The sequence below is a fragment of the Cetorhinus maximus genome, chromosome 9 (assembly GCF_964194155.1).
Source record: "Cetorhinus maximus chromosome 9, sCetMax3.hap1.1, whole genome shotgun sequence".
NCBI classification, from domain to species: domain Eukaryota; kingdom Metazoa; phylum Chordata; class Chondrichthyes; order Lamniformes; family Cetorhinidae; genus Cetorhinus; species Cetorhinus maximus.
The window spans coordinates 28,432,185-28,454,715 of record NC_135887.1 but is presented as its reverse complement, the minus strand read 5'-3'; the positions used below and the strand labels follow the sequence as shown (position 1 = coordinate 28,454,715).

General features: G+C 42.2%; 1 protein-coding gene across 8 annotated transcripts in view; it reads right to left on the bottom strand.

Annotated features, from left to right (window-relative positions):
• The window catches only part of LOC144684522 (NADPH--cytochrome P450 reductase-like), a 99,755-nt gene extending 77,517 nt beyond the window's left edge, over window positions 1-22,238 (bottom strand). For 2 of the 8 annotated variants that reach the window (XM_078548389.1, XM_078548391.1), the window contains exons 1-2: window positions 22,166-22,238; window positions 21,500-21,574 (exon numbers count right to left, since the gene is read on the bottom strand). The gene's annotated coding sequence lies outside the window, so the exon portion shown is untranslated. Of the gene's footprint in view, window positions 1-18,961; window positions 19,124-21,499; window positions 21,575-22,165 lie in introns of those variants that run through there. The other 6 variants (XM_078548386.1, XM_078548392.1, XM_078548388.1 and 3 more) reach the window with 4 other exon arrangements.
• Window positions 22,239-22,531: the final 293 nt, after the last annotated feature.

Below are 22,531 nucleotides of genomic sequence, written 5' to 3'. Positions count from 1 at the left end.
CATCCTTCTAAACTCTAGCGAGTATAGGCCTAAACTGCTCAATCTCTCCTCATAAGACGAGCCCCGCATCTCTGGAATCAATCTAGTGAACCTCCTCTGAACCGCCTCCAGTGCAATTACATCCTAAAAAAAGAGCTACATCCTTCCTCAAGTAAAGGGACCAAAACTGTGCACAGTGCTCCAGGTGCAGTCTCACCAATGCCTTGTACAGTTGCAACAACACTTCCCTATTTTTATACTCTATTCCTTTATAATAAATGCCAAAATTCCATTTGCCTTTCTTATTACCTGCTGTACCTGCATACTAGCTTTCAGCAATTCATGCACGAGGACACCCAGATCCCTCTGCACTGAAGCATTCTGAAGATTCTCTCCATTTAAATAAAAGTCGCCTTTTTATTCTTCCGACCAAAATGGATAACCTCACACTTATCCACTTTAAATTCCATCTGCCAAATTTTGGCCCATTCACCTAACCTGTCCATATCCATTTGTAAATTTCTTACTTCTTCATTGCAATTTACTTTCCCACCTATTTTGGTGTTATCTGCAAATTTAGCTATAGTACCTTCTATCCCTGAATCCAAGTCATTAATATAGATTGTAAATAGTTGGGTCCCAAGGACCGAACCCTGTGGCACCACACTAGTAACAGCTTGCCATCCAGACAAAGACCCATTTATCCTGACTCTCTGCTTTCTGTTGGTTAGCCAATCCTCTATCCAAGCTACTATATTATCCCTAACTCTGTGTGATCTTATCTTGTGTATTAATCTTTTGTGCGGCACCTTATCAAAGGCCTTCTGGAAGTCCAGACATACTACATCTACAGGATCCCCATTATCCACTTTGCTTGTCATATCTTCAAAGAACTCTAGCAAATTAGTCAAACACGATTTACTCTTCATAAAACCATACTGACTCTGATGGATTGCATTTTGACTTTCCAAATGCCCCATTACTACTTCCTTAATAATGGATTCCAACAATTTCCCAATGACAGACATTAAACTAAGTGGTCTATAGTTTCCTACTTTTTGCCTCCTCCCCTTTTTGAATAAGGGTGTTATATTACCATTTTTCCAATCCACTGTAACCTTTCCGGAATCCAGGGAATTTTGGACTATTATAGCCAATGCATCCGCTATCTCTGCTGCCACTTCCTTTAAGACCCTGGGATGTAGGCCATCAGGTCCTGGGGACTTGTCACCCTTTAATCCCAATAGTTTGCTCAGTACTTTTTCTCTAGCGATGGTGATTGTTCTAAGTTCCTCCTTCTCTATACTCTCTGCACTACCTGTTACTATTGGGGTGGTACTAGTGTCCTCCACTGTGAAAACTGAGGCAAAATATTGATTAAGGATCTCTGCCATTTCTGCATTCCCCAATATTAACTCCCCAGTCTCGTCCTCCAAGGGACCAACATTCACTTTAGCTACTCTCGTTCCTTTTATATACTTGTAGAAGCTTTTGCTATCAGTTTTTACACTTTGAGCTAGTTTTCTTTCATAATTTACCTTTGCTCTTTATTATTTTTTTAATAACCCTTTGTTAATCTTTAAAAGTTTCCCAATCTTCCAGCCTGCCACTGATTTATGCAATTTGGTTTGCCTTAGTTTTTGTCTGTAAGTTATCTTTAACTTCCTTGCTTAGCCATGGATGTTTTTTCCCCCTCTTACCATCTTTCTTCCTCACTGGGACATATTTTACTTGGGAGGAATTGAATATCTCCTTAAATATCTGCCACTGTTCATCAACTGTCCTACCTTGTAGTCTTCCTGCCCAGTCCACGAGGTCCAAATCTGCCCTCATACCTATGTAGTTACCTTTAACTCCAGAACACTAGTGTGGGACTCAGGTTTCTCACTCTCAAACTGAACTTGAAATTCTATCATGCTATGATCACTCTTCCCTAGGGGATCCTTTACTATGAGATCATTAATTAATCCCATCTCATTACACAAAGCCAAATCCAGAATAGCCTGCTCCCTGGTTGGTTCCACAACATATTGCTCCAAGAAACAATCTCTAATACACTCTATGAACTCTCAAGGCTACCCTTGCCAATTTGATTAGTCCAGTCTATACGCATATTAAAATCACCCTTGATTATTGTTGTGCCTTTCTTATATGCTCCCAGTATTTCCTGGTTTATACTGTGCCCTACTGCTAAACTGCTGTTTGGGGACCTATAGATTACTCCCACCAGGGACTTCTTTCCCTTGTTATTTCTTATTTCTACCCAGACTGACTATGTATGCTCTCCAGTGCCTATATCATTCCTCATTTATAACACTAATCCCTTCATTTACTAACAAAGCTACACCACCTCCTTTTCTTTCCTACCAATTCTTCCGAAACAGAGTACCCTTGGATATTCAACTCCCAAACCGGTTCTCCCTGTAACCACGTCTCAGTAATCGCCTTCACATCATACCTATTTATTTCTATTTGCGCTGTTAACTCATTAGTTTTATTCCGAATGCTATGTGCATTTAGATACAAAGCCTTTAAGTTTGCCCTATTGTCAATTTTCCCTACTCTTATGTGATTTTTTTAGTGCAATATGGCGTTCACGCACTCTGTCCCTTCCTTTCACTTTTTGATAGCAATCTGCCTCGTCATTAACCGGCACTCTTACTCTCTCCTTAAACTTTGATTTTTTATATTTCCATGCAACTGAACCCTCCCCCCAACTATTTAGTTTAAAGCCCTATCTACGACCCTAGTTATGCGATTGGCCAGGACACTGGTCTCAGCATGATTCAAGTGGAGCCCGTCCGAACGGAATAGCTCCCTCTTTCCCCAGTACTGGTGCCAATGTCCCATGAATTCAAACCCACTTCTCCCACACCAATTTTTGAGCCACGCGTTTACCTCTTTAATTTTACTGACCCTGTGCCAATTAGCTCATGGCTCAGGTAGTAATCCAGAGATTATTACCTTTTTGGTTCTGCTTTTTAATTTAGCCCCTAGCTGCTCGTACTCCCTCAGCAGAACCTCTTTCCTTGTTCTGCCTATATTGTTGGTACCTACGTGGACCACGACAACTGGATCTTTCCCCTCCCACTCCAAGTTCCTCTGCAGCCCAGATGAGAGTTCCTTAACCCTGGCACCAGGTAGGCAACACAGCCTTTGGGACTCTCGATCCTGACTACAGAGAACAGTATCTATTCACCTAACTATACTATCCCTGATTAGAACTACATTTCTCTTTTCTCCCCCCACTTGAATGGCTCCCTGTACCATGGTCCTATGGTCAGTTTGCTCATCCTCCCTACAGTCCCCCCTCTCATCCACACAGGGAGCAAGAATCTCAAACCTGTTGGATAAGGGCAAGGGCTGAGGCTCCTGCAGCGCTACTTCCTGGATCCCTCTACCTGCCTCACTCAGTCACATCCTCCTGTCCCTGACCACTGGCCGAATTTAAGGTAGTTAATCTAAGGAGTGTGACCGTCTCCTGAAACAGTGTCCAGGTAACTCTGCCCCTCCCTGATGTGTCTCAGTGTCCGAAGCGCAGACTCCAGCTCATCAAGTCTGAATCGGAGTTCCTCGAGCAACCAACATTTGCTACAGATGTGGTCACTAGGAACCACAATGGGGTCCACCAGCTCCCACATCATGCAGCTACAACACATCGCCTGGCCCTGCATCTCTATTTTATTTAATTACTTTTTAAATTTGTTTTTAAATTTCATACTGGTCTTTAGTTTACCAAGCTGTAAAATATTTCTCCTATTTACCTTTAATCTGAAAGCAAGTTAGATTAGAGATTCAAAATACACTTTTTAAAATCAACTGGAACTCGCTCTCTGCTGAGTTGAAGCTGAAGTGTTAAGCCTCCGATCCTGGGCCCCAGTGGTCACCCTTAATCTGAAATCAGTTTAGAAGAGGTAATTCAAACTAGCAATTACTTATCAACCAATGAACTAAAAGGATGTAATAGCAGAGCATTTAGAAATACAATATAGTCAAGCAGAGTCAGCATGACTTCATGAAGGGGAAATCATGCCTGACAAATTTATTAGAATTCTTTGAGGTGGTAACAAGCAGGATGGATAAAGGGGAGCCAGGAGATGTAATATATTTGGATTTCCAAAAGGCGTTCAATAAGGTACCGCACATAAAGCTACTTAAGATAAGAGTCCATGGTGTTGGGGGTAGTATATTAGCATGGATAAAGGATTGGCTAACTAATAGGAGAGAGTGAGTTTGGACAAAGGGAGGCACTTTCAGGATGGTAACCTGTAACTAGTGTAATGCCACAGGGATCAGTGCTGGTACCACAATTATTTACAATATATATTAATGACTTGGATGGGGGAAGTGAATGTAATATTGCCAAGTTTGTGGATGACATAAAAATAGGTGGGAAGGCAAATGGTGAGGACTACAGAGGGATATAGATAGGTGAGTGAGTGAGCAAAAACTTGGCAGGTGGAATATAATGTGGGAAAATGTGAGGTTATGCACTTGGCAGGAAGAACAGAGGAGCTGAATATTATTTATTTGGCCTTTATTTCAAAGGGAATGGAGTCTAAAAATAGGTTAGTCTTGCTAAAACTATACAAGGTATTAGTTAGACCACACCTAGAATATTGTGAACAGTTTTGGTCCCTTTACCCAAGGAAAGATATACTGGCATTGGAGGCAGTCCAGAGAAGGTTCACTAGCTGGATGCCAGGTATGGAGGGATTTTCTTACAAGGAAAGGTTGAGTAGGTTGGGCCTGCACTCATTGGAGTTTAGAAGAATGAGAGGTGATCGTATTGAAACATAAAATTCTTAGGGGCTTGACAGGGTAGATGTTGAGAGGTTGTTTCCCCTTGAGGGAGAGTCTAGGACCAGAGGGCATAATCTCAGAGTAAGGGGTCGCCCATTTAAGACAGAGATGAGGAGGAACTTCTTCTCTAAGGGTAGTGAATCCGTGGAATTCTTTACCGCAGAAAGCTGTAGGGGCTGGGTCATTAAGTATATTCAAGGCTGAGATAAACAGATGTTTAATCAGTAAGGGAATCAAGGGTTATGAAGAAAAGACAGGAAAGTGGAATTGAGGATCAGATCAGCCATGATCTCACTGAATGGTGGAGCAGATTCGATGGGCCAAATGGCCTACTTCTGCTCCTATGTTTTATGGTCTGCAGTATTGAGGGGGTGCTGCATTGTTGGAGGTGCTGTCTTTCAGAAGAAACTTCAACCAAAGCCCTATCTGCCCCCATATGTGGATGTAAAAGATCCAATGGCATTGTTTCGAAGAAGAGCTGGAGAGTTCTCCCAGGATCCTGGACAATATTTATCCCTTATCCAACATCACTAAAATAAATTCTCTGATAATCTATCACATTGCTGTTTGTGGGTCCTTGCTTTGTGCAAATCAGCTGCAATGTTTCCTACACTAGAACCGTTACTACACCTCAAAGGTTCTTTATTACCTGCAAAGTGCTTTGGGACACACTGAAGCTCTGAAAGGCAATCTCTAAAGTTAGTTTGCTCTTTGAAAAGGCGGCCCTTCTTCATAACACAATTCTCCAAGCTAGTAATCAAGCCCATGGCTCTTTGAGCTTGATAAAAGCAAAATACTGCAGATGCTGGAAATCTGAAACAAAAACAAAAATTGCTGGAAAAACTTGGCAAGTCTGACAGCATCTGTGGAGAGACAGAGTTAATGTTCCAAGTCCATATGACTCTCGAAACTTTAACTCTGTCTTTCTCTCCACAGATGCTGTCAGACCTGCTGAGTTTTCCCAGCAATTTTTGCTCTTTGAGCTTGAATACCTGCCTTGTGTCTCAGTGACCAGAGGTAAGCACAGTTCTGTGGTCTACGAGCATGATACAGATTTTGATGGGTTAAAACAATACTTCTGTTGATTAAACTACGCTTTTTTTCGTAAATCCAGAGGCACTGCAGATACTATGTGACAGTTATGCTCAATTACATTTACTAATTACATTACTAAAATCAATTTACTTTGGACCAAATGTGCAGCGTAATCTTAGACTGATTGGAACAATACAGCATTCCTGCTGGTGGGTTCTATTTCTCCCTAACTGGAAAGCACTAGTACCCACATACAAATGTCCTCTTCCTTCCATAGAATGAACAGTACAGAAACAGATCATTCAGCCTGGATCTATGCCAGTGTTTATGTCCCACATGAGCATCCTATTTCATCTACCCTATCAACATAATCTTTTATTCCTTTCCTCCTCACACTTATCTAGCTTTCCCTCCAACCGTCACAACATGGAGCTTTGCGACATGACAGAAAATGCAAACTCTAACAAAGAATCAGACACCCCTTTACTGTAGAGTTGCAACGAATAGCAAGAGTGCTCTCTGAAGTGCTCGGCACTTGATCCAAGTTGCAGAATATGATGGCCAGTAAAGCCCTCCTCAGCAAGCAGCTCCAATGACAGAGCCCCATTCTTACCCCTGGATGGTTGCTTCAAGCCTACCACCTCCTTTCTGGCTACAGCTCACCAGCACATCTACAGTAAATTGTTTTACTCAAAGCGACTTTCTCCAATGTCAAGGGAATTGATATTGACAGAATGGCAAGTTGTAAGTGTGACTGCAGTAACTATGCATATTCATTTGTTGCACTGTTGAATGCAGCCCTCTTTGCTGTGTGGATTCAGCATAGCACAAACCAATTCCAGACTAATAAAGGAATTTTGATACGGAATGTCAGTACAGTATCGTGCAGTATTAGACAAGTCATCAAAATTAATTAGTCAAGTGTATTACTCAGTAGCCCAGGGTACACAAAGACATTACTCAAACTGCACCTGAAAATTTCCCCTGGGCTTCTACCTCAACTGTCATAACTTCATGTTTCTCAACAGGATTCTAAAGCTCCAAAGTTATGGTGGCTGAGTGGAAGAAGCCACAGGAAAATTCTCAAAGCATCTTTCCACTAAGATAATTTTACTCAGTTGAGCCTCACAGACGTTGAAGGTTTATCCCTGCACTGTACTAATTTAGCCAACATTCAGGGTGCCATGGAAGCCTCAGTGCCTCTGGGGATGAGGGGGACATTTTTTTTTTTTAAAAATTAGCTAGAGAGCTTATCCCCTATCACTATGGGTGTGCCTGTTGACATAGGCACAGGATTGGACTCATATGTGCCCTGACAGTGAAATAACTTATCAGCACTCACAATCAGGGTTTGCAAGTTACTAATGACATTTAAAAGAGGCATTAGTGGTTACCCATGAAACTGAATCAATGCTATTCTTAGAGAGGAAGAGGGAAGAAAAAGAAAAAAAAAAATGTTGATGTCTACAAAGCCATACAAATCCTTTGAATGGGAATTTAATCCACCCCTCAAGGAAAACAAAAAAGATGTATGACCAACATTCAACACAGTTTGTGTAGCAAAGTCCTCAGCACTACCATATTGTATTTACTGTTTTACCATGTAAGGAGTTTTAATTATAACAACAAACATGGTAAACCAGGTCACATTATAAATATTGCAAAACTTTCTTTTAGTATGCAATAGATATCTAAAATCTAGTATGCTTTACATGTTTATCCACCAGCCCTGCCCATCCACCCACTGGATTTATAAATCTTGCGTAACCAACTCAGAGGCATATCAGTATTACAGCCTTTGCACACTCAACACTCACTCCACTTTAATGTGAGCAGTTCCAAAGTACAACAATTTGCACCAGATAATATGTACATCTCAATGAAATATACATGGGATAGCTAATCAACAGGGTCCAGAAGAGAGGTAGATTCTGTAAGGCATCCTTACTCTTGGCCACCAGTCTCCTGCATTCATTTAGTTGGTCACACATATAGCTGACAGCAGGTCAGCTCTTAATTATGCTGATGAGAAATGTAAACCATGACAGTCCTGAGAACTTTGACATTAAAGTTAAATTGGTATTTGGTGCTAATTAATGATGTCCAGGCATTCTCATTACCTCTAGCCCACGGTATGACGACAACCTCAAATCAAGACACATCTTGCTCTATACTCAAGGTCAGAGTTCTGAGAATGGAATTGGTGAGAATATATTGCAGTCAGTATACTCACAAAGATGGCAGAGGCAGTGAAAGGGTGTGTAAGATTTATGAAGAGAAGCTGAAGGAAGACAATTGGCCTCCAACAACTATAACCACTTTCCTCTGTGCTATGACCGACCCCAAACAGCAGAGAGGTTTCCCTGATTCCCCTTGACTTCAGTTTTGCTGGGGGTCCCTGATGCCACACTCAGTTAAATGCTGCCTTGATGTCAAGGCAGTCATTCTTGCCTCACATCTGGAATTCTGCTCTTTTGTCCCAAATCCGTAAAGTGAGGTCTGGAACTGAGTGGTTCTGGCAGAACCCAGACTGAGTACCAGTGAGCAAATATGGTTTAATAATACTGTCAACAACACCTTCCATCACTTTGCTGATGATCAAGTGGACTGATGGGGTGGTAATTAACTGGATTGAATTTGTCCTGCTTTTTATGGACAGGGCACACCTGAGCAATTTTCTACTTTGTCAGGTAAGATGTCAGTGTCGTAGCTGTACTGGAACACCTTGACTAGATGCTGCTAGTTTAGGTGTGCAAGTCTTTAGAACTGCAACTGAGATGTTGTCAGGGCTTACAGCCTTTGCTGTTATCCAGTGAGCTCAGCTATTTTTGATATCACGTGGAGTGAATTGGATTGGTTGAAGATTAGCTTGTGATGATGGGGACTTCTGGAAGAGGAAGAGGTGCATCATTCGTTCAATAATTTTGGTTCGAGATGGTCGGAAAACCCCTTTGCCTTGTCTTTTGCTCTCACGTGCTGGACTCAGTGATGAGGATGGGAATGTTCGTGAAGCCTCCTCCTGTTAGCTGTTTAATTGTCCACCAGAATTCATGAGTGAATGCAGAACTGCAAGGCTTTGATCTGAGCCATTGGCTGTGGGATTACTTAGCTCTGTTTTTCACATGCTGCTTCCACTGCTTAGCATGACTGAGGTGCTGTAGCTTCATAGGGTTAGCACCAATCTTTAGGTACACCTGATGTTGCTCCTGGCTTAATGTTCTTTGCTTACTGAATCACAGTTGGTCCCCAGCTCGATTGGTAATGTTAGAATGAGGGTTATGCTGAGCCACGACGTTAGAGATTCTGGTGGAATACAATCCTGCTGCTGCTGAAGGCCCACAGCACCTAATGGATGCCCAGTTTTGAGCTACTCTCTAAATCTCTCTCATTCAGCATTGTGACAGCCTACATTCTCTCTAGGTTATGCGGGTGTGTATCCATGCAGCAGTCCAGAACTTACCGGGCTGGGAAAAATAGGCCATGGACAAAAAGTGGCCCCATTAAGATCTGCAACCACACGGCAATCTTAAAGGGGCTGCACAGTGCAAAACGGTCACGTACAATGAAGGAAAATTAGAGGGAACATCAGTGGCAATGCCACACAAGATGGAGTGGCATTTCAGTGTGAAGTCAGGGCTTTGTATCCACAAGCACTGTGCAGTGGTCACTCCTACCAATACTGTCATGGATTGATGTAGCTGCGACAGACAAACTGGCAAGGACAAGGCCAAGTATGTTTTCTTGTGTCAGATTTGTCACCGCATGCTGTTGTTGTGGCCAAGACCCTTGCACTTTCAAGGAAAGAAACAAACTTTGGAAGTGGGGGGACAGCAAGATCAGTTTTTTCTTACTTTAGCCAAGAGCTGGTACAGGCATAATGAACCAAATGGTTTCCTTCTAGGATGCTACAGAGCAGAAAAAAAACATCTCAGTGAAATTGGTCTTTGCCAATCTCAGAGCACAGTCACATGCATGTTAAGCAACATTACATCAACGAGCCCTGCAAAGAGGCTGATTCCTGTGCCAGATCTTCCTCTTCAACGATTGCCATCAACAATAATAAGGTGCAACTGGTGAGCTAGGCCGCTCATTTTTTAAAACTACAATGCTTGTGCTGGTAGAGTGCCAGCACAGCTCCAATTATGCACACTAACTTCAGGGTTACCACTTAAGGCACACGTGGCCAAGTCAACAACCCTTATTACAAAAGTTATGCAAGGTAGAGTGGAAAGACCTGCATTCAAAGTCACTCCAAAGGCAGATAGTATTACAGTCTGCAACTGAGGTCAACAACCACCAGGATCTTATCACAGAATGCTCAACCTTCACCTCGGAGCTGACTTCTAGTCTGAAAGCCACAAGCAGAAAAGAAAAAAGGGGGCGGGGGGGGGAGAAAAGTATTCCAGAAAGTGAATGAAAACTAGAGGGGGCGAATGAAACAGAGTGAAAACAGCAGTGGGTTTCAAGGTGACTCCTGGACTGGCAGTTCCTTACTGAACTCTTTTGTTATGTTATTTAAAACCTACCTCTGACCAAGCCTTCAGTCACTTGTTCCAGTTTCTTCCAATGTGGTTTAGGTGTCAAGTTTTGCTTGCTATCAATCCAGTGAAGCACGTTAGTTAAAGGCACTACATAAATGCAAGTTTTTTGTTTTTTGGGGTGAAAAGATCAAAAATGTGTACACAAAGAAAAGAGAGCAAAGTTAAGTCCTACTCCATAATCCATTCTGGATGGGTTTCTTCCTATGGTGGGAAACTTCCAGTCAGGAGATAATTAGACATGTGGTTTATTACTAGTAAAGAGCCCCCTCCTAACTCCCATTGTGACAGCCTAAACCCTTTATGAGCATATTGGTTAATATAACAAAACATTTTAGATTGACGGCCCACTTTGCTAAACACCTCCAATTTGTCCACAAGCATGATCCCGAGTTTACAATCACTTGACTGCACAGTTACAGAAGTTCCCATGCAGACCTAGCATAAGTCAACCCTTTCAAGTTACTGCACGTGTGCAGCTCTACAAAAAAATTTAAAGGTTCCTTGCACTTAAATGAACAGGCAGAACACAAAAGAACTAGAAGCAATGTTCCTCTCCATCCTTGGCCTCCGACACTGTTCTCAGGATGCTCAACGCAAGCTGAAGGAACAAGGACAAAAAATGCCGGAAAAACTCAGCAGGTCTGACAGCATCTGTGGAGAGAAAGGCAGAGTTGACGTTTCGAGTCCATGTGACTCTTCTTCAGAGCTAAGAGGAGTAGAAATGCGGTGAAATTTATACTGTTTAAGGGGGTTGAGCAGGTGAAGCTGGATAGAAGACTAGCGATAGGTGGAGGCAAAGGAGAGATTCTCAAAGATGTCAAAAACAAAAGGTCAAAGGGGTGTTGATGGTGGTGGTACTGGCTAAAGGAGGTGCTAATGGTGACATTAAGGGTAGAAAGCAGAATGTGATAATAGCCGGACAAGGGTCGCATCTGTTCCGATGATGCCACTTTCCAAAACTGCGCTTCTGACATGTCTTCCTTCTTCCTTAACTGAGATTTCCCACCCACAGTGGTTGACAGGGCCCTCAACTGTGTCCGACCCATCTCCCGCACCTCTGCCCTCACACCTTCCTCTCCCTCCTAGAACAATGATAGGGTCCCCCTTGTCCTCAATTATCACCCCACCAGCCTCCACATTCAAAGGATCACCCTCCGCCATTTCCACCCACTCCAGCATGATGCCACCACCAAACACATCTTCCTTCACCCCCCCTACCCCGTCGACATTCTGTAGGGACCGTTCCCTCCGGGACACCCTGGTCCACTCCTCCATCATCCACAACACCTCAACCCCCTCCCACAGCACCTTCCCAAGCAATCACAGAATGTGCAACATCTGCCCCTTTGCTCACCACCCACCCCCCGCACCCCCCTCCTTGCCATCCAAGAGCCCAAACACTCCCTTCAAGTGAAGCGCTGTTTCACTTGCACTTCCCTCAAATTAGTCTACTGCACTTGCTGCTCCCAATGCGGTCTCCTCTATAAGAGAGAGAGGAAACGCAGACTAGGTGACCGCTTTGCGGAACACCTTCGGTCTGTCTGCAAGCATGACCCAGACCTTTCTGTGACTTGCCATTTCAACACACCACCCTGCTCTCATGCCCACATGTCTGTCCATGGCCTGCTGCAATGTTCCAGTGAAGCTCAACGCAAACTGGAGGATCGGCACCTCATCTTCCGATTAGGCACTTTACAGCCTTCCGGACTTAACATCAAGTTCAACAACTTCAGACCACGAACTCTGTACTCCATCCTCAGCCCTTTTTTTAATCCCCTTTTTTCAATATTCATTTTTACTTTATTTTTTTTTTTACACTTTTTTTTTTAAATTATTTTTTAATTCATTTTCATTCATTGTTTTATCCCCACCTTTTAGCCTATTTTCGATCTTTCAGGCCCAGGGTTTCATGCAGTGGAACTTCCAATCTCAGCCATGTTAGTGAGGAGGTCAGGAAGCAGCCAAGCAGAGGACAGGTAGAAAGGGAAGATGGCCCCCATTCATCTTCTCAGTTACAGAATGACCCTTGTAATGGGATTAATTAACTTAAAAAGAGCTAGCAAAAATACACTGTTTGCTACCAAAGTTAACAATATCAGAAAAAACAAATCTTCCCAAATTCTTCAGAAGCAGGGGGAAAATTCAGAAGCCACCTTGAAAATTTACACTGTTGCTGACAAATTCCAGCACAGTGATCAAAGGTGATATCATAACTTATCTGTGCAGAACTATGAGCTTCATTTGCCAGCGTGAGCTCTGCAACTTACACAACAAATCAATCATCTGAGGGGTACGTCTTTGCAAAGGTAACAGCAAAGTGATCTCTATTTTGTTTACTTGTCTGTTTTGTGGAAATCTGTACACGTGCATAAAAAGCACTAGTTCTGCTTAATCAATAAACACTTTCAATTCACAAGCCAAAGATCAAAATGCAGGACTAAATTGCATCATTTATGTCTTGCCCGCCTCAATTGTTTCCCTTCGTGGAGCCACTGATTTGTACTGATGCAAGGTTCCAAAGGGACCAGCAATCTTCAAATGCCTCACTCTCTCTCTACCCAGTCTTCACAGGCAACTACTGACAAGCTATTCTACTATATAGGGCATCACTGGCAAACTCAGTCTGCTCCTGGATCAACATCCACAAAAACACACTTTCTAGAAAGAGCCATTAGATAGCATACAGTAGAGAGAAACGTGGCAGATTTTGTTGCTCAATAGCCCCAAGGAGGCAGAGGCTAATTGTAATATCCATTGTCACTGCTGAAATACAGCAAGGACAGAGAACTCCAGAATTAACAAGACATTACAGGCAGAGCGTGTGTGTGTGTGGCTGGTCCTGCACCCCAACAGGATATTAGAGAACAATTATAGTGCATTGTTGCTCCAGTGAGCAAAAACTAGCCAAACAGGATTCCATAGTAAGGCCAGTCTCAGGTCTTCATTTAATTTCTTCTTCGTTGCATCTACCATGTTATAGGATTACAGAAATGCAACTCATTTTCTTCAAAGTAATTTCAATCTTTTGCCTTTCTCATCTCCTGCCTCCAAAATCCATTTTCCCCTAATATTTATTGTAATGTTATGTAATATCTAATATAAAACATCAACCAGAAACAGAACTGCCTAGCATCTGCTTAAATACAACTTCATTGAACAATACAGCACAGATATAGGCCAGTCTTTGTCAGAGTTATGTCCGCATGAACCACCTAGTCCTACTCTCCTGCTCGTTCCCTATACCTTTTAGTATTCATTTTCAAGCAACTATCAAATTTCCTTTTAAAAGAATTTAGGAATTCTGCAACAATGGTTTGTGATACAGAATTCCACACTCCAGCTACCCTGTTTTAAGGAAACATTTTCTCATCTCCCTTTGAATTCTTTTTGCGATTACAGTTATCTTAAAATTTGTGCTTTCTTTTTATCGTTGCACTGAACCGTGCAAACAATCCATTGCTACCATTTGATCACAACCCTTCATGTATGTTGAAGGCTTCAGGTCATACCTCAATCTTCTCAGCTACACTGGAAAAAAAATTCCAACTTCTCAAGCATCAGTGACGCTTTGGCTGAGCGGTTAAGTCTTAAGGTTATTGGTTCAAGTTCCATTCCAGAAATTGGAGCACATAATCCAGGCTGAAGCACCAGTGCAGCATTGAGTGTGCTGCTTTTCAGATGAGATGTTGAAACAAGGTGTTGTCTCACATGCTACTTTGAACAACAGCAAGGAGTTCTCAAAGTGTTCTGGCCAATATTTATCCCTCAATATCACTAAAACAGATTATCTGGTGATTTCATTGTTATTTGTTGGACTTTGCCATGTGCAAATTGGTTGCCGCATTTCCTATATTACAATAGTCACTATGCTTCCTAAAGATTTCATTAGGGCATCTTGAGGTTGTGAAAAGTGCTTTAATAAATATATATCATCCTTCTTTTTTCCTAGTAACATCTTAGTGAATCTTTGCTGCATCTTTTCCATTGCTTTGAAAACTTCCAACAATGAAGTGCTTAAATTGGCAGACATGCCAATTTCATTTTTGAGGGTATGAGTCCTTCTAAATTTCCTCCTAAGCCACTTAGAGCAAGGAACGTTGAGTGAATCCTCCAGCCTGGGGTCGCCACAATATTGGTTGTTCACATTTCATATCAACCATAATTTTTTGGATTTGGCAGATGGTTTGACAGCCAGATACCCTTCCTGCCGCTAACCCTCCCCATTTATCTGTGCTGAGGACTGGCACAGGTACACAATGGCTTGCCTGCACCAGTGGCTGATGGCCATTACAGCCTGGAGTGGAACTCGAACTAGGGCCCTTTTGACTCAGAGGGAGGAGCAATATCAGCTGCACCACTCAGACTTTTCACCAGCTATTCATCGTACCCAAATTTAATTTGCAAATTACTGCCTAGTCACGAAACTGAACTGGTCATCCCAAATAACAAAGCTGTTTTTGATCAGCATAGAATCCTATCACCACACTGAAGAGTCTCCCAAACTAACTATCAGGAAAGCCTCATAAGGCACACATACCAAGACCTTGAAAGTTTAGATGCAGAAAGACAAGGCTTGGGGTCTTCACTCTCCAGGGGTACTACTGATCATAAGATAAGAGATCAGAGGAGTAGGGCATTCGGCCCCTCAAGCCTGCTCCACTGTTTAATAAGATCAGGGTTGATTTGATTGTGGCCTTAGCTCCACTGCCCTGCCTATAGTCTATAACCCTTGACTCCCTTGTAGATCAAAAATCCAACTCAGCTTTGAATATATTCAATGAACCAGTCTCCACTGCTCTGAGGAAGAGAATTCCAAAGATTAACAATCCTGAGAAAAGAAATTCAGGGACAGCTGCAGCACTTTGCCCAGTCACAACTGTCCATTAAAAATATTACTCAAGTATGCGTTACAAATATCTATTTCATGAGAAATAAACAACTGAACACTTCCTTCACAATATATCCTAAGAGTTTCAATTTGTAAAAGGAAACTTCCTTCCAGTCGTGGAGCTTGATGATGAATTACATTATCTTATTTGTGTAAGCATGAACTGTGACGTTGGTACCACAACCTCATTGCTGGTAGTCAGGTACAAGCTGCTATTGGCCACTACTACAGCAGTTGTTCAATAAGTCTTTGTTTACAGTTCCTTGTGGTTCACAGCACAGCACATCTGCTCAGGTGATCTCAGGTAAGCAAGATACTAAATTTCTCCTGTGGCATTGCTCAGGGCAACCAGATTCAGTCTTCTGGTTACTTCTGATTTTTAATTATTTTGACCTCTTCTTATCTTCTCCTTATCTTCTGCATTCAATCATTTGCCTCTCCCCATTCTTCCTACCAAAATGTATTACTGCACACCTCGTTGCCTTAAAGCTGCCATATGTCTGCCAATTCCACTAGTCCATGTCCTCCTGCAATCTGTTAATATTCTTCTCATTGTTTACTATGTTTTCAAATTTCTTGTCATCTGGCAACTTGGAAATTATGTATTGCATATCCAAGCCAGCTCATTATTTTTATATCAGAAAAACAGTTATCCTAATACCAACCTCTGATCATACATACCATTGTATACTTCCCTCCAGTCTGAAAAGCAATTGTTCACGATTACTCTCTGCTTTCTATCCCTTAACTAATTTCATATTTATACTGATACTGCCCCTTTAATCCCATCTGCTTCAATTTTACTAACCAATCCAATACTGTCAAACACCTTTTTAAGTCCATATACAAAATATCAACCATACTACCTTCATCAACCCTCTCCATTACTTAAAACTCAATCAAGTTAGTCAAACACCACTTGCCTTAAACAAGTGCCAATTAACTTTGTCCTGGATTAGGGTCTCAAAGTTTCCCCACCAAAGTTAAGATGACTGATTGCCATGGTTATTCCACTCCCCCTTTTTTTAAAAAAAGGGTGATGTAACATTTGCAATTCTCAGTCCTCTGGCACAACCCTCAACCATAAAAAATTGGAAGGCTGTAGTCAGTACCTCCACAACCCTTACTTCCCTCACTAACCTAGATTGCATCTCAACTGGACCCTTCTACTTGGAGGACTCCCAATCTTTTAATCTACCTCCTCTTTATCTATTTTTATCCTATCCAGTACCATTATTACCTCAACTACTATATTGGTAGCATCCTCTTGTCTAATAAAGACAGCTGCAAAGTGCTCTTAGTACCTCAGCCATGCCCTCTGCCTCAATGAGGTGATCTCATTATTTACTAAATGTCCCCACCTTTCCACTATTTGTGGTTATAAAAGACATGGGTTTCCATTTATATCAGCCACTGATCTATTCTCATACTCTCTCTCTTTGCCCCTCATTCTGATTTTAGATTTCTTCTATACTTTCTGTATTCAGTTTGGTTCTTGACCGTTTCAACCACCTTACATTTGCCATTAATCCAAATCCTGTGGTTTAATTATATCATATACAGTGGAAGTTTCATATACTGCACTGCAATACAAGAAAACCGATCAAGGCAAAATGCACTCCTCATCTGAAACTAACTTGTTAGAGAATGATGCATCAAGCATAAGTACTTAACTAGTAACGTACGGACTCGAAACGTTGACTGTGTTCCTCTCCGTAGATGCTGCCGGACCTGCTGAGTTTTTCCAGATATTTTTATTTTTAGTTTAAGAAAGCTTGGCTGATGGTTTCAGGCTAGGGTTGAGGTTAGGTGGAGGCCTGGCCAAACCACCATATATGAAAGATGCTGCAGGACAGTAAATTTAACTTTTAAAAAAAAAATCATTTACAGGACGCATTTATTACCGATCCCCAATTACTCTCAAGAAGGTAGTGGTGAGCCGCCTTCTTGAATATAACTGAATAGCTTGCTAGGCCATTTCAGACAACTGTTAAAAGTCAACCGCATTGCTGTGGGTCTGGAGTCAATCTGGGCCAGACCAGCAGTATTACTTCCCTAAAGGACATTAAATAACCAGATAAAGTTCTACGACAGTTTGGTCAGCTCCTGGTCATTATTACTGATGCTAGCTTTTCCTTCCAAATTCAATTAGTTGAATTTAAATCCCTCAGCTACTATCCTGTGGCGTGAACTTATGTCTGCAGATCTTTAGCCCAGGTCTTTGGATTACTAGCCCAATAATGTTACTATGCTACCATACCCCATTAATCAGATTGTGAAAAACGTGGCTTCAGCATCGGCCAGCATATCAATCACATCCCAGAAAACAGAGCTCCAGCAATGAAAAAAAAACATCCGGCATATGGTAGTGTAGGCGTTTGATTACTGGAATGGTATTCCAGTGAACGCAAGCTCAAATCCAACCCCGGCAGTCTAAAAATAAACAATTACTGAAAAGCTGACCCTGAAGCCAGCAAACTGTTGTACAAACTAGATTATTAACTGCCCTTTAGGGGAAAAAAAAAAATCTACCCTCTTTACCCAGTCTAACCTATATGTGACTCCAGTCCCTCAACAAACTAGCTAACTCTTAACTACCCTATTAAGTGGTTTAGCATGCCATTCAGTCAAGGCAATGAAGGATGGGCAATAAATTGTGACCTGCCTGGGACATTCACATCTCGAGAACGAACATTTTAAATATATAAATATTCTGGAAGATGTTCTTTATTTAATTCCAGCTATACTACATACTAAAAAAGTACACACAGGCGTGCTATAACTGGTCTATTACCGATGGAGGCAAGCAGGTTGAAACAGAGATGAGTGAGCACCAGAGCCAAATAAAAAAATTCCGATACAAATGCTACCCAGGTGAGGAGTGGGGGATGGTGGGGGGCAGCAGGGACTGGACAGTGGTTGCCAAGGGCTGTGACTGACAGCACTGATTTATTTATTGATCACCGTCAGAATGTACAACAGCAGTGTAAGACAAGGAAAGCTTCTATAGCATGATTGGTCCCTGAACACTTGTATCAGATTGCTGCAACTCAAAAACGTGAACAGCAGAGATTAATCAGAGGGTATAAAATAAATGTTTATTTAATATAGATACTCGCGATAGCCATTTTCAGTAAAACAGATCATGTGCATTCAAGTCAGGTTGTTTTGATTGGGCAGTGATCACATTCATATAAAACTAATTGTATCTTAAAAGTGCAGGTGGTAATAACTTCTTCCCCTCTGCAAAGAAAGTGCCAGTTTATATCATGTTACCCCCTTCAAAAATTCCCAAACTTTTCAAAAACAGGGCCAACCAACATTTGGTATACAATCTGGTGAAACAAATTTAAACAGTTTTGCCATGAAAAACAGTTGCCCGTTATTAGTCTTTCCGAGATACGCAAGCACTGACCTTCCTCAACTTTGCTCTAATCTACAATGACCAACAGGACAAAACTTCCTACTGAACACTGATCAAGCACTCTTGCCTCATTCAGAGAAGCTCAGTGTTTTTTTTAAACATACAGTCCCTACACTTACACCATCCACGCTTAACAAAGGCATCAGATCAAATGATCAGATAAGTAACGCTAACCAGTTCTCAATATCACAAGGGGTTAATTACAAAGGCATCACTTGAAACGAATTAGATGGGATGATGAATTCAGGCAATACAATAAGCCTTTCACACCTTATAATTCCCTGTACTTACCAATTTATGTACCACTTCAGAAAACACCTCCACCTGTGCAATGTGTATTCTTTGTGCACTGGAGATTGGTGACAAACTTTAAATATCACAGGTGAATGTAACTAAGGCAATCAATGGAGTCTTGAAAGTTACAACAGCCAGGCTGTACTTGTAACCAGGAGCACATATTCCGAATTTTCTTAAACAGGTTATAATAGGGTGCATAAGGATGAAGGAAAGTGCAGTGTGTTAAGTTTGCTAGGTTTTAAAATTATACATAGGATTATATAGAATGTACAGCACAGAAACAGGCCATTTAGCCCAACTAGTCTGTGCTGGTATTTATTTGCCACATAAATCTCTTCCCGTTTCATCTGTCTCATGTCAACCTTTCAGCATATCTTTCTATTCCCCCTTCTCTCATGTATTCATCTAGTTTCCTTCTGAAAGCATCTTTGCCTACTACACTTCCCTGTAGTCACAAATTCCACATTCTAATCATGTTAAGAGATGACTTAATTAAGGCGGTCAAAATGGTCAGAAGAAGTTGAGACTGAAAGGGTGGAGAGAAATTATTTCCTCTGGTTAGCGAATCGAGAACAAGGAGGCATAACCTAACAATTAGAGCCAGGTTATTCAGGAGTGAAACAAAAACAAAAATTGCTGGAAAACCTCAGCAGGTCTGACAGCATCTGTGGAAAGACAGAGTTAACATTGAGTCCAGATGACTCTTCTTCAGATCTTTCTCTCCACAGGTGCTGTCAGACCCGCTGAGTTTTTCCAGCAATTTTTGTTTTTGTTTCAGATTTCCAGCATCCGCAATATTTTGCTTTTATTCAGGAGTGATATCAGAGAGCACTTCTTTACATGATGAGCCATGGAACAGGCTCAAAGGGGTTAATGGCCTACTCCTGTTCCTGTGCTTTGCCGTTGTTCGCAAACACAAGGCATTGATCAGCCACTATAAAATGAAGAAATTCCAATTCATTAGAAATGAATCATGGCAAGTTTATGACACAGAGAGAGGCCACTTGGCTCACTGTGCCTGCACCAGCCGTAAAATGAGCCCCTCAGCGTAATCCCACTTTCCAGCATTCAATCCGTAGCCCTGCAGGTTACGGCAATTCAGGCGCATATCCAATCACCTTTTAAATGGGTTGAGGATTTTTGCCTCTACTACCCTTTCAGGCAGTGAGTTCCATACGTCTAACATCCTCATCTCCCCTCTAATCTTTCTCCCAATCACTTTAAATCTATGCCCCCTAGTCACTGACCTCCATGGTAAATAGGCCCTTCCCATCCATTCTATCCAGACCCCTCAATTTTGTACACCTCCCTCAATCAAATCTCCCCTCAGCCTTCTCGGTCCAAGGATAACGACCCCAGCCTATCCAATCTTTCCTCATAGCTGCAATTTTCCAGTCCTGGCAACATCCTCGTAAATCTCCCTCTCCAGTGCAACTACATCCTTTCTGTAAAGAGGTGATCAGAACTGCACATGGTACTCAAGTTATGGCCTAACTAATGATTTAGACAGTTCCAGCATAATCTTATATTCTATGCCTTGGCTAATAAAGAAAATGATTCCATGTGCCTTCTTAACCACCTTTTCAACCTGTCCTGCTATCTTCAGGGGTCTGTGGACATTCAATTCAAGGTCCCTCATGTCCTCTACACCTCTCAGTACTCTCCCATTAATTGTGTATTCCTTTGCCTTTCCTGACCTCCCCAAATGCATCAGCTCACACTTCTCCAGGTTGAATTCTATTTGCCACTTTTCCACCCACCTGACCAGTCCATTGATATCTTCCTGCAATCTACAGCTATCCTCACTATAAGCCACGCGGCCAATTTTTGTGTCATCTGCAAACTTCCTGATTATGCCTCCTACATTTACATCCAAAACAAGCAGGGGGCCTAATACTGAGCCCTGTGGAACCCCACTGGAAACAGCCTTCCAGTTGCACAAACACCCAACAATTAACCTATGTTTCCTGCCCCTGAGCCAATTTTGTATCCAGCTTGCTACATGCTCCTGGATCTCATGGGCTTTTATTTTTTTTTAACTAGTCTGCCATATGGGGCCTTGTCAAAAGCCTTGCTAAAATACACATAGAGCCCAACAACTACACTACCCTCGTCAATCCTCCTTGTTACTTCCTCAAAAAATTCAATCAAGTTAGTCAGACACAGTGTATAACAGGCAAATCGTGTTTACACCAACATGCCTGATGTAAGAGATGGAGTCCATACAAGTTAACCTCCAGCAGTCTTTCAAGCAGGTAGGTTAGGATCTGAAACACAGTTATGATACTTACCTGCTAACTTTAAGAAGCTATTCAAAGCGGTCTGTTCTGGCTTCCAGACTTCACAATCTGACCAACCAAGCCCAGGCAACCCACATTCTATTTCACACTCACATTTCTTGCTTGTTTGTTTGACTTTAGCATAGCTGGAAGGTTTGGAAAGCCTGGTCGAAATCAGAACGCCAAGCTCCTGTTAGTGTCTGCGAGGAAATACTAGTGCAAATCACAAGAATTTAAGTTTCATAGTACTCACCTAAACGACCCCAAAGGAGGAATTTGGAAAGGGCTCAGAATCACCGCTTAGATATTCCCTGATCCAAAATAAGTCCTAAAGTCAACCAGAATGCAATTATGGTTTGGCAAAGTAAGTATGCAGATTTGATGCTTCCTAAAACATACACAGCTCTTGGTATTTTATAGATTTTATCACAGTCGAGGGGGTGGCAAACACCCTGGGGACAATAAATACTATGGCGGGGGAGTCTGCCATGGGCAAAGCACCAAGTTTCAATGTGACCATGGACTTGTGTGGAGTTGAGCAAAAGCTGAGTGACCCTCACCTTGTCGAATACAGGCAGCGAACACAGAGCTGCGGCTGATACAAACTAAGGCCAAGCAGCCTCCACTTCTCGAAGGGAGAGGGAAGGTGAGGCTGAGCTCCCCCCTTCGCCCTGAAAAAAGCTGAACCTGGGGCAAAGCCAGGGTGTTTGGGGGGGGATGGGGGGGGAACATATGGAGATGCGGAACATATAAAGGTGCGGCGCTAGGACCCCACGTACACCAGTGGCTCACACTCCCCTCACCCGGACCCAGCGGCTCGGAAACTCCTCCACCCCCTTCAGAACTGCCCGACCCCTTTTAATTAGTGAGACAGCGATAGCGCATAACGGAAAGAAAACTGGCTACCTTCGATACTCACACTGACACGGCCAAGCGGATCAATGGCAGCAGCAGCGACAGCGGCGGCTCCAGGGCGACCTACCCCCCCCCCCAACGGCTCGCACCTCCACCAGCCCACTAGATATGGGGGGAAATGGAGAAAGCACACACTTCTCACATCTAATAAATCAAGAGTTCACTCATTAAGGTAAAATTAAGTATATGTTTATAAATTTATTTATTAAAACCATGTCCGTCCGATTAAAATACCGTGCATTTCTCCTCAATAAATAGAGATCAAGTTATAAATTCCCCCTCTGTATAATAATGGTACAATCCAATCCTCTTCGCTCCGCCTCCAAGTTGAGGATTGACCACTGTTGGTAAAGGGGGATAACCACATTTA